Source organism: Camelus bactrianus, chromosome 13 (genome assembly GCF_048773025.1).
Source record: "Camelus bactrianus isolate YW-2024 breed Bactrian camel chromosome 13, ASM4877302v1, whole genome shotgun sequence".
Lineage (NCBI taxonomy): Eukaryota > Metazoa > Chordata > Mammalia > Artiodactyla > Camelidae > Camelus > Camelus bactrianus.
The window spans coordinates 4,536,831-4,557,757 of record NC_133551.1 but is presented as its reverse complement, the minus strand read 5'-3'; the positions used below and the strand labels follow the sequence as shown (position 1 = coordinate 4,557,757).

General features: G+C 42.1%; 1 long non-coding RNA gene across 2 annotated transcripts; it reads left to right on the top strand.

Moving 5' to 3' along the window:
• The first annotated feature begins 370 nt into the window (after positions 1–370).
• Positions 371–20,375, top strand: LOC141579670 (uncharacterized). Of its 2 annotated transcripts, XR_012511532.1 has the most exons (5): positions 371–464; positions 3,517–3,642; positions 7,136–7,257; positions 17,909–17,996; positions 19,214–20,375. It is a non-coding gene; the product is annotated as an uncharacterized LOC141579670 (long non-coding RNA). The 2 variants fall into 2 exon arrangements; XR_012511531.1 differs by lacking the exon at positions 17,909–17,996.
• Positions 20,376–20,927: the final 552 nt, after the last annotated feature.

Sequence of the window (20,927 nt, the reverse complement as noted above, 5' to 3'; positions counted from 1 at the left end):
GAATGTTTCAACAGAGAGTTAATTAACTGAGTCAATTCACATTTAATAAATATGATGCTTTGTTGAAAAGACAGTTATAGGCAGAATATAAGCTGTGAAGACTTTAAAAACGGTTTCATTACTGAAATTTCAGTAGGGAAGATACACAGTTTATCTTATTTATTCCTCTCTTTTAAAGTAACAAAGAAACAAGACAGAAAAGGCAGAGGATGGTTTCTGTTCTTCCTCTCCGCTTGCAGGTGTCCTCACCTCCAGTAGCATTCATCCAGACACCAGCACTGACACTGGCCGTGCTCAGAACTGCCTCAGACCTGAAGACAAAACTGACAAACAGAAGGGGGCTATGCCCTGTTACAGCAGGTGCTCTCACTTTGTGGGTCCTTATGTAACTGCACAATGTTAATCAGGATCGCCCGTTCTACATTGTGTAGCGCTGCTGCGGTGTCTCCTAGTTACTTGTTTCTGTAAGTATTCATGTATTATTCCCCAATGCGTGGTACTACACGCCTAAAAATGCTTTTTTCAGATGAAAAATAATTTGCATTTAATATAATAAGTCTGAAAAAAGGGGCAAATAGTCTATCCTGGTCCCGCTACTCAGAGATAATAATTAACAATTTAACATTTATTTTCTGTTCTTTTCGTCAGTGTGTATCAGCTCTGTCATAAAAACCAGTGAGCACTCTGTCTCTGTTTACTGTGCGGAGATCTCCATTTTCCATTCGGCTTATTACATGTTTTTCTACAATATTCTATCTCCCCTGGCATGATTTTTAATGACCAGTGTAGCATTCTGTCTTAAGGAATGCATCGTCCATTTTACTTCGGACTTAAATAAACTTTTAAATTCCAAGTATACTTAACTGAAATACTGAAAAGAGAACTGTGGTGGTACAGGAAGGCCCCTAACTCCCTTCCCATTATTTCCTGAGAGTAAAAGCTGTGGAAAATTTCGTATATATATTTCATGACCTTTATGCCTATGAGATACATATATATACACATATGAGAAATCAATGTATAGGTGTGTGTATATATGATTTATTTAAAAATGAGACCATACTATATGTTTTTCTGCAGCTCGCTTTATACACTCAGGGGTATATCATAGACGTCCTCCCACTCCAGACTCACCCTGTCCTTTCAGATAGATTGGAGGGGTCTCCTGATGTGCGGGTGTCGTCTCTTGTCCACGGACACATTTGGTGGGAGACTGCTGTGGACAAGACCCTGGACCACGGCGAAACGCCGGATCCCTCAGCAGCCGCAGCTCGCCGTGATTTACCGTAATATTGTCTTAATGGTGGACAGTTAAGTTTTCTCCACTTTCCACTGTCAGAAAGAATGTTTGACTTGCATCCTTCTTGTACAGACATTCCTGTGATCTTGTATGTATATTCCTTTAGTTAAGGCTTCTGGAAATTTAGTCCCTGGATGTGACATTTACATTCATCACAGACTCCTTTCAAGTGACTCTAGAAATTCCTTCTCCATTGGGGAATGAAAAAATGCACAATTACTTATGTAACCAATTCTCTATCGCTGGATATGATTTCACTTCAGTTTTTCTTCCCACCTTTGTAAACAGTGCTGTGTAAATGCCCTGATGAATACATCTGTTTGGACTGATTTTTTTTTTTCCTAAAGGAAACGATTCCTAGAATTGGAGTTGAGTCAGTGCGTACGTACGTTTTTCAGAGTTTACATATCCATTGATATGTCATCCTCTGAAAAAGTCGCTCATGATTTGTTCTCCCACAGATGGACACTAACTAGAATATCTTAAAAATATTCACCAATATGATAAGCAAAAGTGCTTTTTCATTGTTTTAGTTTGCATTTGATGACCAGTGAAGTTTTGAGCTTTTTTCACTCATTAGCCTTTTGAATTTTTTAAAATGAATGATTCATTTTGTCCTTTGGAAACATTTAAGTGAGGGAGCTTCTTGTTGCTTTGTGACAGCTCTTTGTATGCTATGAAAATTTACTTCGTGACTTCATCAACATGTATCACAGAGCTTTTTCTTGTCATTTCTTTCCTTTCATTTTGTTCAGAAACAAGATTTCCTTTTAATCTTGTTGTGGCTCAAACTACTCTTAAGATAATAAATGTCTTCCTTATGGGTTTTAACTTTGACATTCTTAGAAATACTTCCTTATAATGGAATAAATCTCTTATGTAGGTTTTTTTAATCTCTAAGGTGGTGATTATAATAGTACTTGTTATAGTGAGGAGAAGTTGAGTTAATAAGAGCAAAGGGTTGTATTTGCTGTTATTAGTACTTTTTATTATTTACATCACTATGTGCAATTTATCCTGTGGTCATTATGACAGGAATAAAATTTATTCTTTCTAGGTGATTCTGATTGTCCCAGGACAATTATTGAATTCATACTTTTCTCTTTGATTTGAAATCCCACCTGTACAAAATAATTACATACACTAGAGTCTCTTTTTGAGCTCATGGTTCCCTTCTGTCAATCTCCCTTCCTTACTCCAGCACCATATCTTACATATTGTAAAAATTTATTTAATAACTGGCAGTCTGATTTTTTTTGATTCTTTTCTTCCATCCCAAATTTTCTTGTCTAGTATTATGACTTTATTATTCCTGAAGAGTTCCAAAATATTTTGTTCAAGTTAAAAAAAATCAGATTGGAAATTTCATGGGAGTTTTTAGTAAGTTTTGAATTATTCTTAGGAGAACTTACAGCTTTACAAAACTGCTTTCCTCCATGCAATATGTTTATGTCTCTACATTCATACCTCTTACTTTAACCCTCAGTATAGTCCTGAAGTTTCTCCATTTAGAACATGGGCATTATTTTTGAATTTATTCCAGTTTATTGTTTATGTTTTTGTTAATTTTGTGAGAATTTTTTGCTATTATATATTTAAATGCTTAAAACTGACATTTAGAAAGGAAGATTCGGTTTGTCAATACTCAATTTGTAACTTGTCATTTAAAATTGTAAGTATTAAGCACTTGTTCCAGAATCCTTTCTTTTCTGTTTTTAAAAATTTGTTTCCAAGATTGTCAAAATGGTCATAGCTAAGTAGTATAGGTGGGGAGACAGATGGAGAGAGGTAGTGTGGCTCATGTACAGACTATGAGCAGTTTCATGGCTGCCTTTAGGCTGGAGAAGCTGCAGAAGAGCCCAGGTTAGACCGGGGGTGGCTTTGTATGCACTTGAAAGCCAGCTTTCCTGCCTGTATGGTGAAGCCTGGTGGGCGTGGCAGGTAGATGATCAAGGTCTGATCAAGGTCATTGGCTGCACAGAGCGCTGTGTCTGTGAGAACTGGAGACCATTACCATGGGAAATGCTTGGCGCCAGGAACACTGCAGGGGAGCTGGGGAGCCTGTGTGTTAAGGATTTTCCAGTCCTGGGAGTGGGAAGATAAGACTCTACATTCAGATCTGAGTTTGAATTCATCCTCTCTTGTTTACTGGTCCTCTGACTTTTGTCAAGTTATACATCCTCTTTGAACTCCTGTTTTCTTGTCTCTCAAAACAGGAGAATTACAGCCTGCTGCTAGAGTGTTTGATCAGTGTAAATGATTTGTGTCTATAAGATGCCATGTACAGCCACAATCTCAGTGAGAAATGGGTTGTCGCCTCTTCTTCTTCAACTCAGTGCTCGGTAAGACATCGGGGGAAAGCCAGTCCCTAATTTGTTGTGATGCAATGAGGAACAAAATTAACGTCTTGCCTTTCCCTAGCAGTATTCTTACTTCTTTGTTTCATTTACCTCTTTCCTCCTTTACTCTCCCCTTTCACCTCCTCCACCAAAAGAAACTGAGACTGTCTCAGAACACTAGATTCAAATTACTTTAAATGTTGGCTCATCCCCATGAAATTACAGTGACATTAAAAAAAATCTGTACACATCCCAGACGATTATATTTGATTTATACACACACACACACACACACACACACACACACAATCAGGATGCCTCCCGTTTGCTGAAGGAGAAGGACCACTTTTTCTGAGTTTTCATTCACTGAGCGTGAGAGGAAAGTCTCTTAAGCAGAAATTCACCTGGCTTCGTGCATGGTTTTTTAAATTGGATTTCTGCTTTGTGTCCATAGAAATATTCTCCTATTAGAAGAGGGGAAGTGGAGACATAGATATTCTGCTGAGATATTGGTGTCATCATATTTGAGTTGGAAAGGACTTATGACAGCATAGAGTTGTACCTTTTTATGGGTGAGAATCCATGATAGTGTAACTTGGACAAGAACCCGGGTCTTCTGTCTTCGTGTCCACGTGGATGAAGAGGCAACTGGTTGGGGGATGGCAGGGATCCTTCTTGCTTGATTTCCAGGGTCTTGCTAGTTTTCATTGTTCAGCTGCCTTTAGTTTATGTCCATGTGGCCTCTCATGGGAAGGTCACTATGTCCTGATAGATTGAGTTTCTAATCAGCAAAAAGGTCTGGACCCACTCATGGTTTCCAGAGATTTTCTGCTGACCTGCTGACACTTTATATACATGAGACCTAAGAAATTGCTGGATATAAAATCCTTATTGTTATCATTTGCCCTCGAGTTCCATAGAAATGGGGTGCTGTCTCAGGCTGCCTAAGGCTAGATCTGAACAAAGATATGGTGATAGGCTGCGCAGCTGGACCCTCCCCAGTCTAATGGGATTTCCACCTTAGTTTTTAGAATCAGGCAGATTAGTTCAAATCTTGCCTTTACCAGTTATTAGCTTTGTGACCTTGAGGAAGAAACTTTACTTTTTGAGGGACCAATTTTCTTTATCTGTAAATAAGTTCAGTATTTATTTTAGGGTTTTTGTTTTAGAATTGAATGAATTCCCTCATTTATTCCTAAAATACAGATCACATGGTTCTATGCTGGTGCCTTAGTAGTTGATTACTAAGGGACTCAGCAGTGAGAATGTGGGTGAGGTCCCCTGGATAATAGAGCTTATATTCCAGGATATGCTTGTAAAAGACTGGATTGCAGTGGATTTTTAGTAAATGTCCACTCCTTTCCTAATCCCCATTGATTGTGTATATATCTTTATACTAATATATGAACAATTTTTTATTGAAATTTAAGTCTCTGTAGTATTTAAAGTATGTAGCTATAACAAAAATACGTGAAATAAAATGATCTGACTTTTATTTTCTTTTCAATAAGCTTAACAAAATAAAATAGAAAAGAAAAGAAAAAGTTTTGAAGGAGTAGAAATAATTTTATTTCCGTGGAATCAACTCCCTATGTTAGGTTTTTTGGTTGTGTTCTTAAACAGCTTATAAAATTGACAGGTTTTGTCTTCAGTGTTGATAGCTGGGTGAGTATAGTTTCTTTTTGTGGTTGTCTTTGATGAATTATTTGCACTAGATCATAAGTAATGTGCATGTTACATATTGGAAACGAGGAAACTGTGGAGACATACTACCTCCAATGCAGTCATTTTGTTACCGAGTCCAAACTCCTTCTGCTCGCTGCATGACAGGCCAATAAACCGGGAGATGAGGTGTTGGAGCAAGGAATAGTGACTTTATTTGCAAAGCTGGCAGATCCAGAAGATGGCAGACTGATGTCCAGGAGAATCATCTTCCACAAGTCAGAATTGTGTCTCCTTTTATACTAAAAAGGGGCGGGGTTTTGGTTAGTTGTTGGAAACTTCTTGCTGTATGAATTGCTTGTCCTTTGAATCCGCTGTTCTTGCAGCTGTCCATGCGGATCAAATCATGTTGCCCCTGTGAAACCTCCAAAAAAAAAAACAAAGGTTATTCTCTATTTTGCAACTTGCCATCTCTACATAAGTGCAGATGAATTAGCATCCTTCAAGATCACGGCCAGGAGAATAGGCTGTCCTGGATATTTCAGTCTAAAGGCAACTTTCTTTTACAAATGGTGCAGAGCTAGCCAGTCTGAGCCTAGAAAACAGGGCACAGGGTTAAAGCCAAAGGAACAGACCTAACATGGGGTCAAAATTGTTCTTTTCTATTACAATTCCCTTTTCTGCTTCATAGATAATTTTAGTAAGAAACATGAGCAATTTTGTATTTTTGCTTCTTAATAACCGATAAGTGGGCCAACTATATTTTTGTGAGCAGAGATGCTGTGCGGGCATAGGGGTCACAGCACACTCTTGTTGGGGGTGGCCAACCCTGAAACATGTCTGATGCCACGTGAGTGTTGGTGAGGGTCCCCCTAGCCAGCGGCACTCTTCAGGAAGTAGCATATGTGCTTTGACTTCTTGAGACCTCATTTTCGGCTGCAGGAAATTTTTTCAGATACTGCGATTGAAAAATCACTCCAGCTGGGGATAATTAGGGAAAAAAGGAAAAGGAAAAGGGTTTGGAGTAGAGTAGAAGAGAAGGACATAAGATCACGGAGCCTGAGTGCTTGGCAGCGGGGCCTCGGGAGAGAGGGGAGCAGAGTTGGGGAGGGGCCTGACCCCGGAACCAGCTCCTGCACCTGTCGCCGTGCCCAAGCCACGTAGGTTTCAATTGGCCTGGGCCACCTCTCTGGGCTGGATCTCACCCTGGGCAGAACCTTGAGTATCGAATGTAAGGGGTGGGCAGCACTCACTTAGGGGGTCACTGTGGATTTCAGTCAAGTCCACAGTGCCTTTTCTGGTCATGTGCCTTCACTTGTCCTTTATCTCAGGATCTGAGGAGGAGGAGAAAGGAACTCAGGCAGAGATCCAGGAAGATATCCGACTGTGTTAAGTGAGGACAGACACAGTTAGAAGGGGACCGAGGACACTTGCAGCAAAGTAAAATGACTTCACAACTCTTGCTTCAGAGCTGCAGGTGTGAGAGAGCCTAAGCCTGTTTCAGAGTGCAGGTGACAAGCGGAAAGGAACGGCAAAATTTCCACTGACAATTGAAATTATGTTAAATAGCCTGCTACTGTTGCTTGTATCACTTGAATGAATGCAGGCATATTTCTGTGGGCATTTATATGTTCACTCAACCCCACCAGCCACTCTTGCCCCCATCGGGGATGGGCTTTCTCAAGCACAGCGCACCTCCTGCTTCGGTGGGCCACGCTGCGTGTCCTCGCCTGGGGCCGGGCTGCTGCAGGGCACTGAGTCCCTGAGGCACCGCCTGTGATAAATGACAGAAACATCTCTGCTATCGACTGAGGGCCTCCTTTTCCCCCTGCAGTGTAAGAATTCTGGTGACTGTTAGAAGCATGCTTCCAAGCTGTCCGTGTCCTCGGCATCCAGAAGCGGAGCCTGGAAGCTACTGAATTTCTCCAGAATGCGTTCTACATTCACCTTCGGCAGGTGAGTGTATGTCCTTACACAAGTGGAGGAATTACTGCCATTTTCCTGGAACTTACTCACCACTAGTCCATCTGATTTTTCTGTGCTAGGATTCAGTATGGCCTGCTAAAAAATCTGGAGTCAGATCTTGAAACCCTGATGAAGAGGATTATTTATTTTATTTCACTATATGATAATCTTTTACTTTCAAAATTCAGAATTTTTGGTTCTTTCAGGCATTTTTGAGGGGGTTGGCAAAACAAATTTGCTCTTACCGTCTTTGCGACCTGTTGCTTTGTGCCTCTCACCTGTCTTCGGTCACTTGTGAGGCAGTTCCATTTGTGACCCTGTCCGGGTTGTTCATGTTATACAACATAAAGTCTGTAAAAGTACAGTCCCTTTTACTCCGAAGACATTCCACAAATAACTCCTTAAATCTGGGTGTGGTTTTAAGAAGACAGAATCATTAGAACATGTAATTGCAGGTTGCTAGTGCAAAATCCCCAAATCAATAGTCTAGCTGAACATCTAAAATCTTTCTAATCTACCTTGGATTTGTATGGATAAGTGAAGCAATTTGCTAAGTATTGAACACCAGGGTTAGAATACAGGCTGGTGTATCTCAGCAGGTCCTCCTGAGCCAGCGCTGTGCCAGAGGGCGGGGCTGAGGGGGAGAGGGTGGGGCCGAGGGAGAGGGCGGGGCCTTGGGGAAAGAGGAGGGCCAAGGAGGAGGGGGGTCCTGCCCTCCCTGAGCTGACAGTTTCATGGCAAACACCTTCACCATGTGAAGAACTTGGAGATTCTTCTAAGAACACTAGGTTTGAAAAGAGTCATAAAAGAACGGGAGTGACAAAATCCAATTTGTCTCAAGTAGGGGAGAGCAGCTGGAAGGCCACTTGGGAGACTCGTGAGTCCAGGTGGGCAGTGTTGGTGGCTTCTACCTGAGCGGTGGGACAGTCAGTGGAACAGTCACCGGGAAAAAATGAACAGATTTTAGGCATGTTTAGATGGTAAAAAGGAAAGGATGAATGATGTCTGTGAAGGTAGGATGGAGTTAGGCCCAGGTTTCTGGGTGGATTAATGAGGTAAATAATGGTCCTGCTGTGCTCTGAGGAGGGAAAGCTGCAGAGGGAGCTTTGGGGGAACCCTGATGAGTTCAGCTGTGGATAAAGTGAAAGGCTGTTAAATGTGTGGTATGGGAGCTCAGGTGAGAGCCAGTAGCGAGTAGGGGGAGGGGAGAGAGACGTTCAAGTCATTTTGTCTTGTGAGCATACAAATAATTATGAGTAATGATACACTTACGCCTCTATATTCTGGATTTAACACCCATTAACATTTTGTTATATTGACTGCAGAGGTTCCTAATATTTTTTAATAGAAATAAAATAAATAGAAACAAAATAGTGGGGTTAATAAACATCTTAGAGTTGATGTGTGTCCTTCTATGTATTTTGATACCTCATCTGTTTATAACCATAATCTATAAAAAGTTAACTAGTTTAGCATAAGTGTTAAACAGAGGGACGTGACACACAGTTTTGGGGCTTGAAGCTGATCTTCTCGGGCAAATTATGTAGCCTCTCTGTACCTTTGTTCCATCTTCTGTGACTGCCCCCGGGCCCCTCATCACAGATGATTTCCTAGACTAGATGATGGGAGGGAGGCTGCTGAAGGGAGTAAGAAGTGGCAACTGCTAGGGACACTTAAGAGAGAGACAAAAAGAGATTAAAGTCAATAAACTCAGTACAAACAAATACTCTCAAAAGAGAAAGAATCCTGCAGTGTTTTGAGCCACTTAGCATAAGGGAAACAAAATCACGTTGACCCAAAGCTCTTGAGCATGTGAGTATTGTGGGTGGGAAGGTGTCATCAGAAAAGGGTTGAGAAAAGGTCTTTTGGTTTCCCTTGACGTTTCCAGTAAGGATGGGGAGCAGAAGTGAAAACCCTCAGCTTCAGTGGAAGCTGCTGTTTTGTGTGAAACTGACCAAACTTTGGAGACCAGTCATCAGCGGTGCTGGCAAATGAAGAGATTTCGGGATTGGGTGGGGCACTTGCTGTGACTTCCAGGTGACCTACTGGCTGGGGGCTGTGAGGCGGGCAGTAGGTTTGCAGGGAGACCCGGGCATAATCCCTGGTTCTGAGGCTGCTGGTCTGACTAGAAGACCTGGGCACAGGCAGTCCTAATGGGGCAGCTCGGGATGTGGCCTGGGACACCTGCCGTGCTGAGGGCGAGAAGAGCGCTTCCCTGAGGGGGTGTCCCTGTGGAGAGTGGAAACGTCCTCCTGCAGGGGAGGAAGAGCCTCTGAGCAGGGTGCTGGATGCACAGGCAAGACCACCCTGAGCACTGAGGGTTTGGGGAGCCCGAAGTCACACAGTGGCCCGAGCAGCCTTGTTCCTGAGAAACTAGAGGGAGAAGAGGCTGAAAAGTCAGGCTAGGGTCAGAAACCGTGGTGGGTTATGAGTGACAGTAAAGGACTGTTCAGGCAGGCACGAGAGAACCCTGTGGGTGTCCCAGCTGGAGCGTCACGCCAGAGGGTGGAGCTGAGTTATAGACTTTGCCACTTATTAGCTGTGTGACTTTGAGCAAGATCACCCCACCTCTCTGTATATACCTTCATCTGTAAAATGACACAGTGACAAGCTCGTGTCATCAGAAGGCTTAGTTTAGCTCTGATCCTCTGTGTCCAGTCCTGTCAGTGCTGCCCTGCAAGTTTCTGCAGTGGCTGCTCTTACCCTGAAATGGGAGGGCATAGAGGGACTTTGTAGCGCCCGAGGGCAGGAAGGGGTTTCTTTAAAAACAGACATGTAGCCGCCTGCAGCTGCAGGCCTGCAGGCAGTTTGGTTGATGCTCCTGGAGAGGACTTTGGAGCCCTTAGCATCGTCATAAGACTTGTTTTCCCTTGGCGGCCGGAATTGCCTATGCAGATTAATGTGGAAAATTTGGGCTTCTGGCAAAGCTGTTTTCAGAGATGGTAATATACATAACATATCGTAGAAAATATAATGCTTTTATTTAATCTGTGGGACTTTGCAGCTGTTGGGAACACCTCTGTTGGCCTGGTCTCCACAGAGGACACTATGGGTCGGCAGAGCGTGCGGGAGGGCAGGTAGCCTGCAGTGCTGCTGCGGGGTGTTCTCCCGAGTAGAGCACTCTGCTGAGTTGACTCTTCTCTGAGTTTGGTTGCCAGATGAGCAGACAGAAAATTAATGAGTTCTGGTGGGATTGTATAATGACAGAAAGAAAGAGGGACCCGTAGTTTTTCTGGACTAGAACACGCTTTTGGTTCCTGATCCAGTGTGTTCCATTACAGAATTGATGAGTTGTGTCTATTCTGGGACTTGTCGACTGAAAGAAATGTGTAGCCTGAAAGTTTAGAGTTACACTTTATTAGGCGGGAGGACTCGAGGCGGGATGACAGCCTTCAAATCTGTCTGAGGGTCTGCCCCCAAGAAGTAGGGGAGGAACTAGGATTATATAGGAGCTTTACAACAAAGACCAGGGAGTTGGAAGAATAAAAGATTGCTTGTTATCTAAAGAAATCCAGGCATCTCAAGTTAAAGAATTTAGTGCCTTTGTATGTATCATTTGACCTCACTGGATTCATTCTTTAGACAAGCACCTAGCTATCTAGGGCAATTATCCTGTCTTCTTATTCTCAGTCTGTTCAGAGGGCAGCATTGTGAGTGGCTGTAGAGGCTGGGCTTCAGGTCTGTCCGCACTGGGGGGTGGCGGCAGCCTTGATGACTTGGTTTCAGCATTCTTTGTTTACTGACATGGTTGTAGTATTTTAATTCACATTGTAGTATTTTCATTCACAGACTGTGGATAATCTGGAAACTTGGAAAGGAACCGAGATGGAATTACTGCAGGTACCTTCTACTTTAATAAGCCGTGTGCAAACATAAACATGGAGGAAGCATACATTTGAATTTGGTGGTGTAGGGAAGGGTTTCTGCACATTACAGGAGAACGCAAGGCAAATTATCTCTTCTTTGTTGGCAGGGATGTGGGTCAACCTGTCTTTTCTGTAGCGGTTTCTGAGAGCACTTTATGGTAATTAACAAACATTGACAAACGGTGGCACAATTTGCATTTAAGAGCTGGCCTGTGCAAACATGTATTGGACAGGTGGATTTCATAGGCAAGTGTTGAGGTGGATTGGAGAGAGGTGTAGCCCAGGCCTGGGCTCAGATTCAGGTTTAAATCGCCATTTCCTCACCAAAGGACCTTGGACTAGAGTGTAACCTCCATTAAACTGTTGGTGAATCTGTGAAATATGCATTATAATATTCGTTTCTTCCTGGGTTTGTTGTAAGTTTTAAACAGTATTATAACACACATGAAACACTTAACAGGCACTTAGCAGTGTTCACTGTGTCCTTCCGCCCCGCTTAGCGTGTGTCACAGCCATAAAGGTAGCATGTGCCTGTTGAGGACGTACTGGTAGCCCCTTGAATAGGTTGTGAATTTGGTGATTTCCTTTAATCCTTGAAACTCTACGTGCCATGGGCAGTTATTTTCATGAACAGATGAGGAATCTTAGGGTAAAGAAGACGGTGTAATTTGCCCAAAGTCAGACCATAATTTTGGGTGCAGGGGCCTCTGTTCAGCATGGGACCCTGGGCTTTCTGCCCTCTCCGTTCAGCACCAGAGCCAGACGTGGAGTCGCCTGTCTCCCAGCCCAGAATATCCGGCAGGCAGCAACACAAACCTGGACCTGTGCTGCTTAAGCAAACACTCCGGAGGGGAGGCAGGTACTAAAGGAATAAATGTAAAAACAGACGACTGCAAACTGTTATCAGCTCAGAGAAGGAAAGGAACTCGTCTCGCCGTGCAGAGCTAGGAGCTTTCCCTTCGGGGCTGCTCTGGGGGCGTTCATTTCAGCTAAACAAACTCCGCTCCTGCACCAAGGCATGAAGGCAGGGTGCATGTAACCAGGCTGACTGGGCCTCGTTGATCATACTCATTCCTAATCCAGTGTCAGCTGTCACGGGCACTTACCTAGTAAACAGATGTCGGCCATAATCATCACGCACTTTGCTTGGTAGTTTTATTGGCCCCACTTTTGAGATGAGGTAATTGAAGCTGGGGAGATTGCTGCATGCCCGTGATTACCTTGGAAATACCCCTACTGGTCTTTCAACTTAGACTGGTTTGGCTGTTACATCCCAGCCCTGTGAATGGCATCGTGTAGCTTCTACCAAGTTGCCCAAATGACTGACATTGATTTTCTTAATCCGTAGGAAATGGTATATGACAATAAGTGAAAAGGTGTTAAGAAATTCTTGGAAAACTAGAACAAAATCCAATACTTCCCCAGCTGGGGTAGCGTACCCAGTGTCACTCATCCCACTCACAGCCTGGCACCTCCTCCCTCCCGACTCCGTGTTCAGAAGCCACTCTGAGCCTTCGAAGAACATTTTGCCTCATGACACTGTTGACTAAGACCTATGACCTCTCTGTCCCTGGTTAACTCTCTCTTCAAGGCCATTTAAATTTTATGCAGGCTCCTCCACTCCGATGTAAGAAAAGACTCTTTAAACTTCTTGATGAAGCTCCTTAATGAAGATCTTGTGAAGGAAACCTAGTCAAAACCTGGGATGTATGCACACAGTGACTGCAACCTCAGCACTTTGTGAAGTTCAGAATCAGATGGGTGGGAGACTCAGGAAAGGCTTTTTAAGGTAGAAAGGGGAAAGTGAAAGGATGCAGGCTGTGTGAGACTGAAACATCTCTGTCCCAGCCAGCAAGGCACCTGCGTTCAGGATGGTGTATGGGGAGTACAGAGTTCTCACAAAGAAAGAAGTGGTGGGATGGGAGGGAGGACAGATAGATTCTTTACTAGGGAAGGAAATAGTGGTCTGAAAATTTCCTGGTTGAATAAGAGGACTGTGACATGATGTGCTTGCATTTTGGAGAGAAGGGTTTTGTGGGAACAGGCCTAGGAGAACGCTCTCTGGCTGGGGAGTCAGCACAACAGAGAACCACAGAGAACCGGGCTGACCTCAGGGCCCCTGCTGGGGGAGGGGCTGCCCGCCATTTTGGTCCTGGGGGCTACTTCTGTCCCTTAGCTGGGGCCTCAGAACTCCCTTCACATCCCAGTCCTGTTGATACAAGAAAACACATGTGGGGCATGGGAAGGGCTGTGTCCCAGGCTTTGGTTGAGCCCCTGGAATGTGCCCCACCAGACGTTGGTCCTTGGCTTCATGCAGGAAAGATTTCAAGAGCAAGCCACTGTTGAGTAAAGGTAGATTTATTCACAGAGACACGTTGAAAGGCAGGAGAAATGCCACGAGGTGTGGGGGTTGGGTGCTCAGATTAAAAGTAGGTACACACTCCACAGACAAATTGTGGGCCTTCTCCGAAGAGGGGGAGAGAGTGATGACCACGAGGTGGCGCTGTGTTGCTGGTTTTCATGGGCTTGGTTGTTTTATATGCTAATAATTAGAAGGAGCAGCCTAAGGGCAAGGGGCTGGGATTCCCAGGGATTTGGCCATTTCCCACCCTTTGACATTTTGTGGCTAGCCTTGGGATGGCCATGGTGCCTTGGGGCGTGTTATTCACCATGTTACTATTACAATGGGTGTATAATGAAGCTCAAGATCTGCTAGAAGTAAAATCTCTTCATCCTGAGCCTCAAGGCCTACTGGGGGTTGAATCCTTCACCATTTTGATGTTAATTGCTGTGGACTTCTTTGAATGGCTGTGCTCTGGCCCCTTCCATCCTGTCTCACTGTGTTGACACAGAGAGAGCAAAGGCCGGGCCCTACCCATGCTCCTGCATTTAACAGGGAGAGGGGTGGGGTGGGCTGATGATGACTCTGAGTGGTGAGAAGTATGTTTCAGATTTTCCCACGTGGGAGATGGGGACCTGCCAGCAGCCACCGCAGATTTATCTCACGGGCATTATCGCTTGTGTCACTCATCTTTTTCTATTTTTCTTTCTTTTTTTTTCTAGTATTTAATCTAAATTTAACATCAGGTTTTCTTAGGAAAGAAATTTCTCTTTTTCTTTTCTTTGGGCCTCTTTTGGGGGGGTAGGTAATTAGGTGTATTTATCTGTTAGAGGAGGCCCTGGCGGTTGAACCCGGGACCCCGTGCACGCTAAGCACACGCTCTACCACTGAGCTCTACCACCCGCCCCATCATCTTTTACTTTTTGCTTTAGCTGCCAAGAATCTTATGGCTGAATTTCTAGTCGGCCTTTAACACTTACCCTGACTTCATGGCATTCGTTTTTATGAGTTTACCTCCCCCTGGTTTCATTTAAGTATTGAATCTCCATTTTCTCTTCACTCTAACTTTTGTCTTTTTGTTGTTATGGTTGTTAAGCTGTGTTAAAAATTGTTTAATTTCTCTTTTAGCAGGAGGCTGAAAGTAAATAAATATGTAAACAAACATCACACTTAAATGTTTTATACATTCTAAGCTGTTTATTAGTTACTTAAAAACCGAATTGAATACTGAAGTGATAACATTTTAAAATTATTTTTTAACATTTTATAAAAGTATAGCTGATTTACAATATGATATGTTTCAGGTGTACAATAGTTGCACAATTTTTATTGTTATGCTCCATTTATAGTTATTGTAAAACATTGGCTATATTCCCTGTGTCGTAATATACATCCCTGTAGCGTGTTTATGTTACATGGAGCAGTTTGTATAAGAAAGTTGGGTAATACAAAGTCTGGGGCGTGGCTCTGTCTAACCCATGTTCCCGGTCACCCTTCCTGTCAGAGCCCAGGCCCTCACTCCTGTCTGCAGGGGAGCGACTGGAGGCAGCCCTCATCAGCGCTGGCACCACCCTCTGAGTGGCAGTGACAGCAGTGACTGTGTGTGGACGTGCAAAGTGTTGTTCCAGGAGCTTTACATGCATTTCTGCATTTAATAATTAAAGCCCTCCTGTGAGGAATCATTTTAGGTTTTTAATTAATAATACATTTTATTTTGATTTTGAGAGTTCAAACTTCCAGAAAATTTACTGGAATAGTACAATAAATGCTTAGATACAGTTCACCTAAAAGGGCACTGTTTGCCCTTTTGTGTCTGGCTTATTTCAGTATAAACTTTCAAGGTTCATCCATGTTGTAGCCTCAGTCAGTACTTTATTCTTTTGGTTTTATAATATCCTTTTTCTTTTTTTTTTTTCGTTTTTTCTCTATTTAAAAATATTTTCATTGAATTCTAGTCAGTTTATAATGTTGCGTCAGTTTATAATTTTGCATCAGTTTCTTGTGTACAGCACAACACTTCATTTATATAGGAACATACATGTATTCATTTTCATATTCTTTTTCAACATAAGTTACTATAAGTTATTAAATATATTCTCCTGTGCTATACAGTATAAACTTGCTGTTTACTCTATACATACTCAGTATCTGCAAATCTTGAACTCCCAATTTATTTCTTCCCACAACCTATCCCCTCTGGTAACCATAGTTTGGTTTCTATGTCTGTGTGTCTGTTTCTGTTCTGTAGATAAGTTTATCTTTTTGTTTCTTTGTTTTTTTAGATTCCACATGTGAGCGATCTTATATGGTATTTTTCTTTCTCTTTCTGGCTTACTTCACTTAGAATGACATTCTCCATGTCCATTCATGTTTCTACAAATGGCATTATTTTATTATTTTTTTATGGCTGAATAGTAGTCTATTGTACAAATATACTACAACCTCTTTATCCAGTCATCTGTCAGTGGACATTTAGGTTGTTTCCATGTCTTGCTATTGTAAATAGTGCTGCTCTGAATATTGGGGTGTAGGTGTCTTTTTGAATTACGGTTCCTTCTGGATATATGCCCAGGAGTGGGATTGCTGGGTCATATGGGAGGTCAATGTTTTGTCTTTTGAGGAACCTCTGTACTGTTTTCCACAATGGCTCCACCAAACTGCAACCACAGTGTAGGAGGGTTCCCTATTCTCCACAGCCTCTCCAGCATTTATTGTTTGTGAACTTCTGAATGATGTCTATTCTGACTGGTGAGATGTGATATTTGATTGCAGTTTTGATTTGCATTTCTCTGATAATGATATTGAGCATTTTTTCATGTGCATATTGGCCATTTGGATGTCTTCATTGGAGAAAAGCTTCCTTAGGCCTTCTGCCCATTTTTGAATTGAATTGTTTGTTTTTCTTTCTTATCAAGTGTAAAAGGTGTTATATATTCTGGGAATTAAGCCCTTGTCAGTCTCATTTATTGCAACTATTTTCTCCCATTCCATAGGTTGTCTTTTAGTTTTGCTTACTGTTTCCTTTGCTGTGCAAAACCTTGTAAGTTTAATTACATCCCACTTGTATATTTTTGCTTGTATTTCTATTGCTTGAGTAGACTGCTCTAGGAGAACATTGCTGAGATGTATGTCAGATATTTTGCCTATGTTTTCTTCTAAGAGGTTTATAGTGTCTTGTCTACATGTTTAAGTCTTTAAGCCATTTTGAATTTATTTTTGTGTATGCTGTGAGGGAGTAGTCTAGCTTCATTGATTTACATGCAGCTGTCCAGTTTTCCCTACACCATTTCTGAAGAGGCTGTCTTTACTCCATTGTATGTTCTCACCTCCTTTGTCAAAGATTCAATGACCAAAAGTTTGTGGGCCTATTCTTGGTAATTTTGTTTATCCGTTCATTGATGGATGGATATTGTTTGTAACCTTTGGCTACTCTGAATGATACTGCCATGAATATTGATGTGCAAGTTTTTGTGGAATATGTTTTCATTCTGTTGGCTGTACAGTTGGCCCTCCATATCTGTAGTTTCCACTTCATGGATCCAGATGGCTGGTGGTAAAGGGAATCGAACTTCCTTGGATTATGGTATCCAGGGTGGGGGGTTCCTGAAACCAACCCCCCGAGGATACTGAGGGATGACTCTACATGTAGGAGTGGAATTGCTGAGCCATATATCTCTAACATTTTGAGGAAACACCAGACTTCTCCAAAGAAGCTGCACCATTGTCCCTTTCCACTGGCCGCAAATGAGGTATCTCTGCCTCCTCAACGACACTTGTTATTGTCCATGTTTTGATTATAACCGTCCTAGTGGGTGTAAAATGAGAACTCATTTTGATTTTGATTTGGCTAGTGATGCTGAGCTTCTTTTCATGTGCTTATCGGCCATTTGTGTATTTATTTAAATCCTTGGCAAATTTAAACATTGGGTCGATTTTCTTTGTATTGTTCAGTTGTAAGCATTTTTTATATATCCTGAATACTAGTCTCTTCTTAGATACATGCTTTGCAAAATTTTTCTCCTATTCTGCAGATTGTCCTTTCACTTTAGTTTTTTTAAGCATTAAAACAATTTCTTTACAGGGGAGGTAATTAGATGTATTGATTTATTTTATTTTTCTTGCTAAGGATGCACTCTGTCACTTGATATACCCCCTTCCCCTGTCATTTCACTTTCTTGATGATGTAATTTGTAACAAAAAGGTTTTAATTTGATGAAGTCCAGTTTATCTGCTTTTTTCTTCTATCACTTGTGCTCTTCGTATTGTATCTAGGAAACCAAAGCCTATCCTAGGACCACAAAGATTTATACTGCGTCTTCTTTTGGAAAGTTTATAGGTTTAGTTTTTACGTTTATGTCTGTGATCAATTTTGAATTAATTTTTATTTATTTAAAATATGGGGGTCCAGATTCCAGATTCATTCTTTTGCCTGCAGATACTCAGCACTCCCTGCACCATTTGTTGAATAGACTATTCTTTCAATGGAGTGTTGTTGGCACCCTTGTGGAAAACTGACTGTAAATGTAAGTTTTTTCCCCCTGGGTTTTTATTATGTCTCATAGATTTATTTATCCAAACTTATGCCAGTACCATACTGACTTAGTACTATAGCTTTTTAGTACCCTTTAAAGTGAGTCCTCCAACTTTGCTCTGCTTTTTCAAGATTGTTTTGGCTGACCTGGGCCCCTTGCACTTCCATATGAATTTTGGGATCACTTTTTCAATTTTTGCAAAGAAGTCAGCTGGAATATTGATAAGGATTCCACTGAATTTGTAACTCACTTTGAGGAGTCTTAACATTTTTAACAATATTGTCTACCATTCCATGAACATGGGATGTGTTCCATATATGTAGATCTTTTAAGTATTATTTCGGTGATACATCAAAATATTCAATGTACAAATCTTGTAAATTTTTGTTAAATGTATCTCTCATTTTATTTTTAATGCTGTTGTAAATGGAAAGGCTGAGCTTCTTGAGGGTAGGACTATATATTAATTTGTTTATTTCTAGGATTTCTACACAGCAAATACCCTAGGTTTATATTTGCTACATAAATCTATCCACAACTCTTCCCACCCCCGTGTTATAAGAAACCAAGACCCAGGTTAAGCTACCTGAACACCTATGTGGAAGTGAGAAATGAGACCCTTGGGTGGGGCTTTGTGAAGATGATACTTAGAGCTTATTTAGGATGGCTTCATCTTAAATTCCTTTAAACAACACTTTTCGTGTAGTCAGATACATTAAGATCATGCCCTTTTTGATGTGCAGGGGAGCTAAGACTATCATTTTCAAATATTTTCTAGTGAGAGTGTTGTACTTGAAATCAAATTTGCATCAATCTTTGAAGATATATGTTTCAGGAATTTTGACTAAAGAACACCTGTCTTTATTCATTAATGACAGCTAAATTCTCAAGCAACATGTAAGAGTTTGAGCAAACTGCCCCAGCCCCGTAGGGCTGGTTGGCTGCAGCTGTAACTGGAGTCAGTGCTTACCTCTCCCAGCACGCTTGGGCTGATCTGCTCAAAGGTGTTCGTCCAAATGTTTGTCTGTAGTCTGTTGGACAAAGCCATAAAACATTGAGTTAATGTTGCTGGAATGCAATATATTCCTATTAATATTAAGTAAGCACATATTGAGTGCTTACTGTATGTTGGGAATTGTCCCTCAGCCTCACATATATATTATTTCACTTAAAACTTCATATATTTCCTTGTTATTCTCATTTTACAGATAAGGAGACTGAGAATTAGGTCTTCTGTATTTTGGATGGAGCTCATTATCAATGACAGGAAGTTGTAAGGAAAAAGATATTGATTCATCCTGAGAAAATATTTTTCTGACCGTCAGCATTGAAGAGGGTGAACACTGAAGAAGGTGATCATTGTTTGATTGAGACGAGCCCCGGGTTGTACGGAGTCAGCATCCCTGTCCTGGACACGGCACGTGTAGATCTGCGTGGTGGGTGAGGCGGCGAGGCTGCGCAGGGAACGCGGATGCCGGGCCGTTGGGCTGTGCTCAGGCCCGGTGGGGCTTTCTCCTAAGGGCAGTGGACCGTCATTGACAGATCTTAAGTAGGGGAGTGGGGTGCTCTCGTAGATCACTTTTGTCTTGTAGAATGCTTAGAAACATTTAGAAGGCTCTGCAGGAGATGATGTGATGAGTCAGATTAGGGTGGCAGCGAGGTGTAGGAGTGTAGAATTTTCAAGTGGTTTTCAGTCCCAGTTTTGTGGCTGAGTAGCTGTGTCACTTTGGATGATGCACTCAAGGAAGTGAAACAATTTATCTAATCAATTGAAGAAGTGATGTACCGACCTCCCAGGACTGCTGTGGAGATCCAGTGAGATAACGTGTGAACAGTGTGCAGCGTGGTCCCCAGCACACAGTCAGTGCTGAGTGAGTGCCAGTGAGTACCTGGTAGGTCAGGTGTGGGTGGTGGGACTCGGTGACTGAGGAAATCTGGGCCCTGAAGGTGGGGTCCAGTCACATCTGTGAGTGATGGGCCTGAGCTGGGAGAGGCAGGGAGACCTTGCCCCCCGACCAGGGGCCCTGGGTAGGACGGCTATGGGAGGAGCACCCTGAAGTCAGCTCTTTGCAGGTGGAGCTCGAGTTGCCCTTGAGACATCTAAGTGCATTGTCATGAGCTCAAAGAGGATGTCTGGGTGCGGGCTGTGAATTTTCCTATAATCTTAATCCCTGAGGACTCCGAGGTATTGATCACTGAACGTGAAGACATACTTTACAGGACAAGTGAATAGTAGTATCATCTCTGTCATCAAAGCTCACATCTCTTTATTCATCACAAGTTTGCTATTGGGTACTTACAGAGCTCACTTCACCGCCATCCCCTGGGCTCAGGCTCCACAGTAAAGAGCTGGTGAGCCTCCCTCTTTTCCAGAAGAAAACACATTTAGCTGGTAGACTTCTGTACCTCGCCAGACTTAGAATTTTAGTTTGTTGTTTTAATTCTATTTTCTGTTAGACATCTCCTGACAGGAGAGACGTTTTACCTCATGGACATATTTCAATTAGCTGTTACTGAGAATTGCTGATCTGATCCATAGTGTAAGTATTATATTAAACTTGTAGAGTATTTATCATTTTTCTGTCTTTGCCCTTTAATTTTGTATGCCCCTTCAAGTCTCTATCCTATTTGGGGCCTTATTTTTTTTAATTAAAAAATGTCTATTTGCAGTTAAAAAACAAAATAAAAGAAAAAATACACATGATAGCTAAACTTAGAAAATATCTAGTGTGTTTTCTGTCTCGGCAATGGATGGTTGTAGAAACTCGTGAAAACCTTCATTACACAAGTTTCTTAAAATGCTGATTAAGAAATAAAACCTTCCTTCTTCATCTTTCAAGCTGCACATCTAATTGTGAAGAAAGTGAGGGGAAATCCTCAGAAGCCAAGACAAACCAGAAAGCAGGGATTCTGGGTGATACG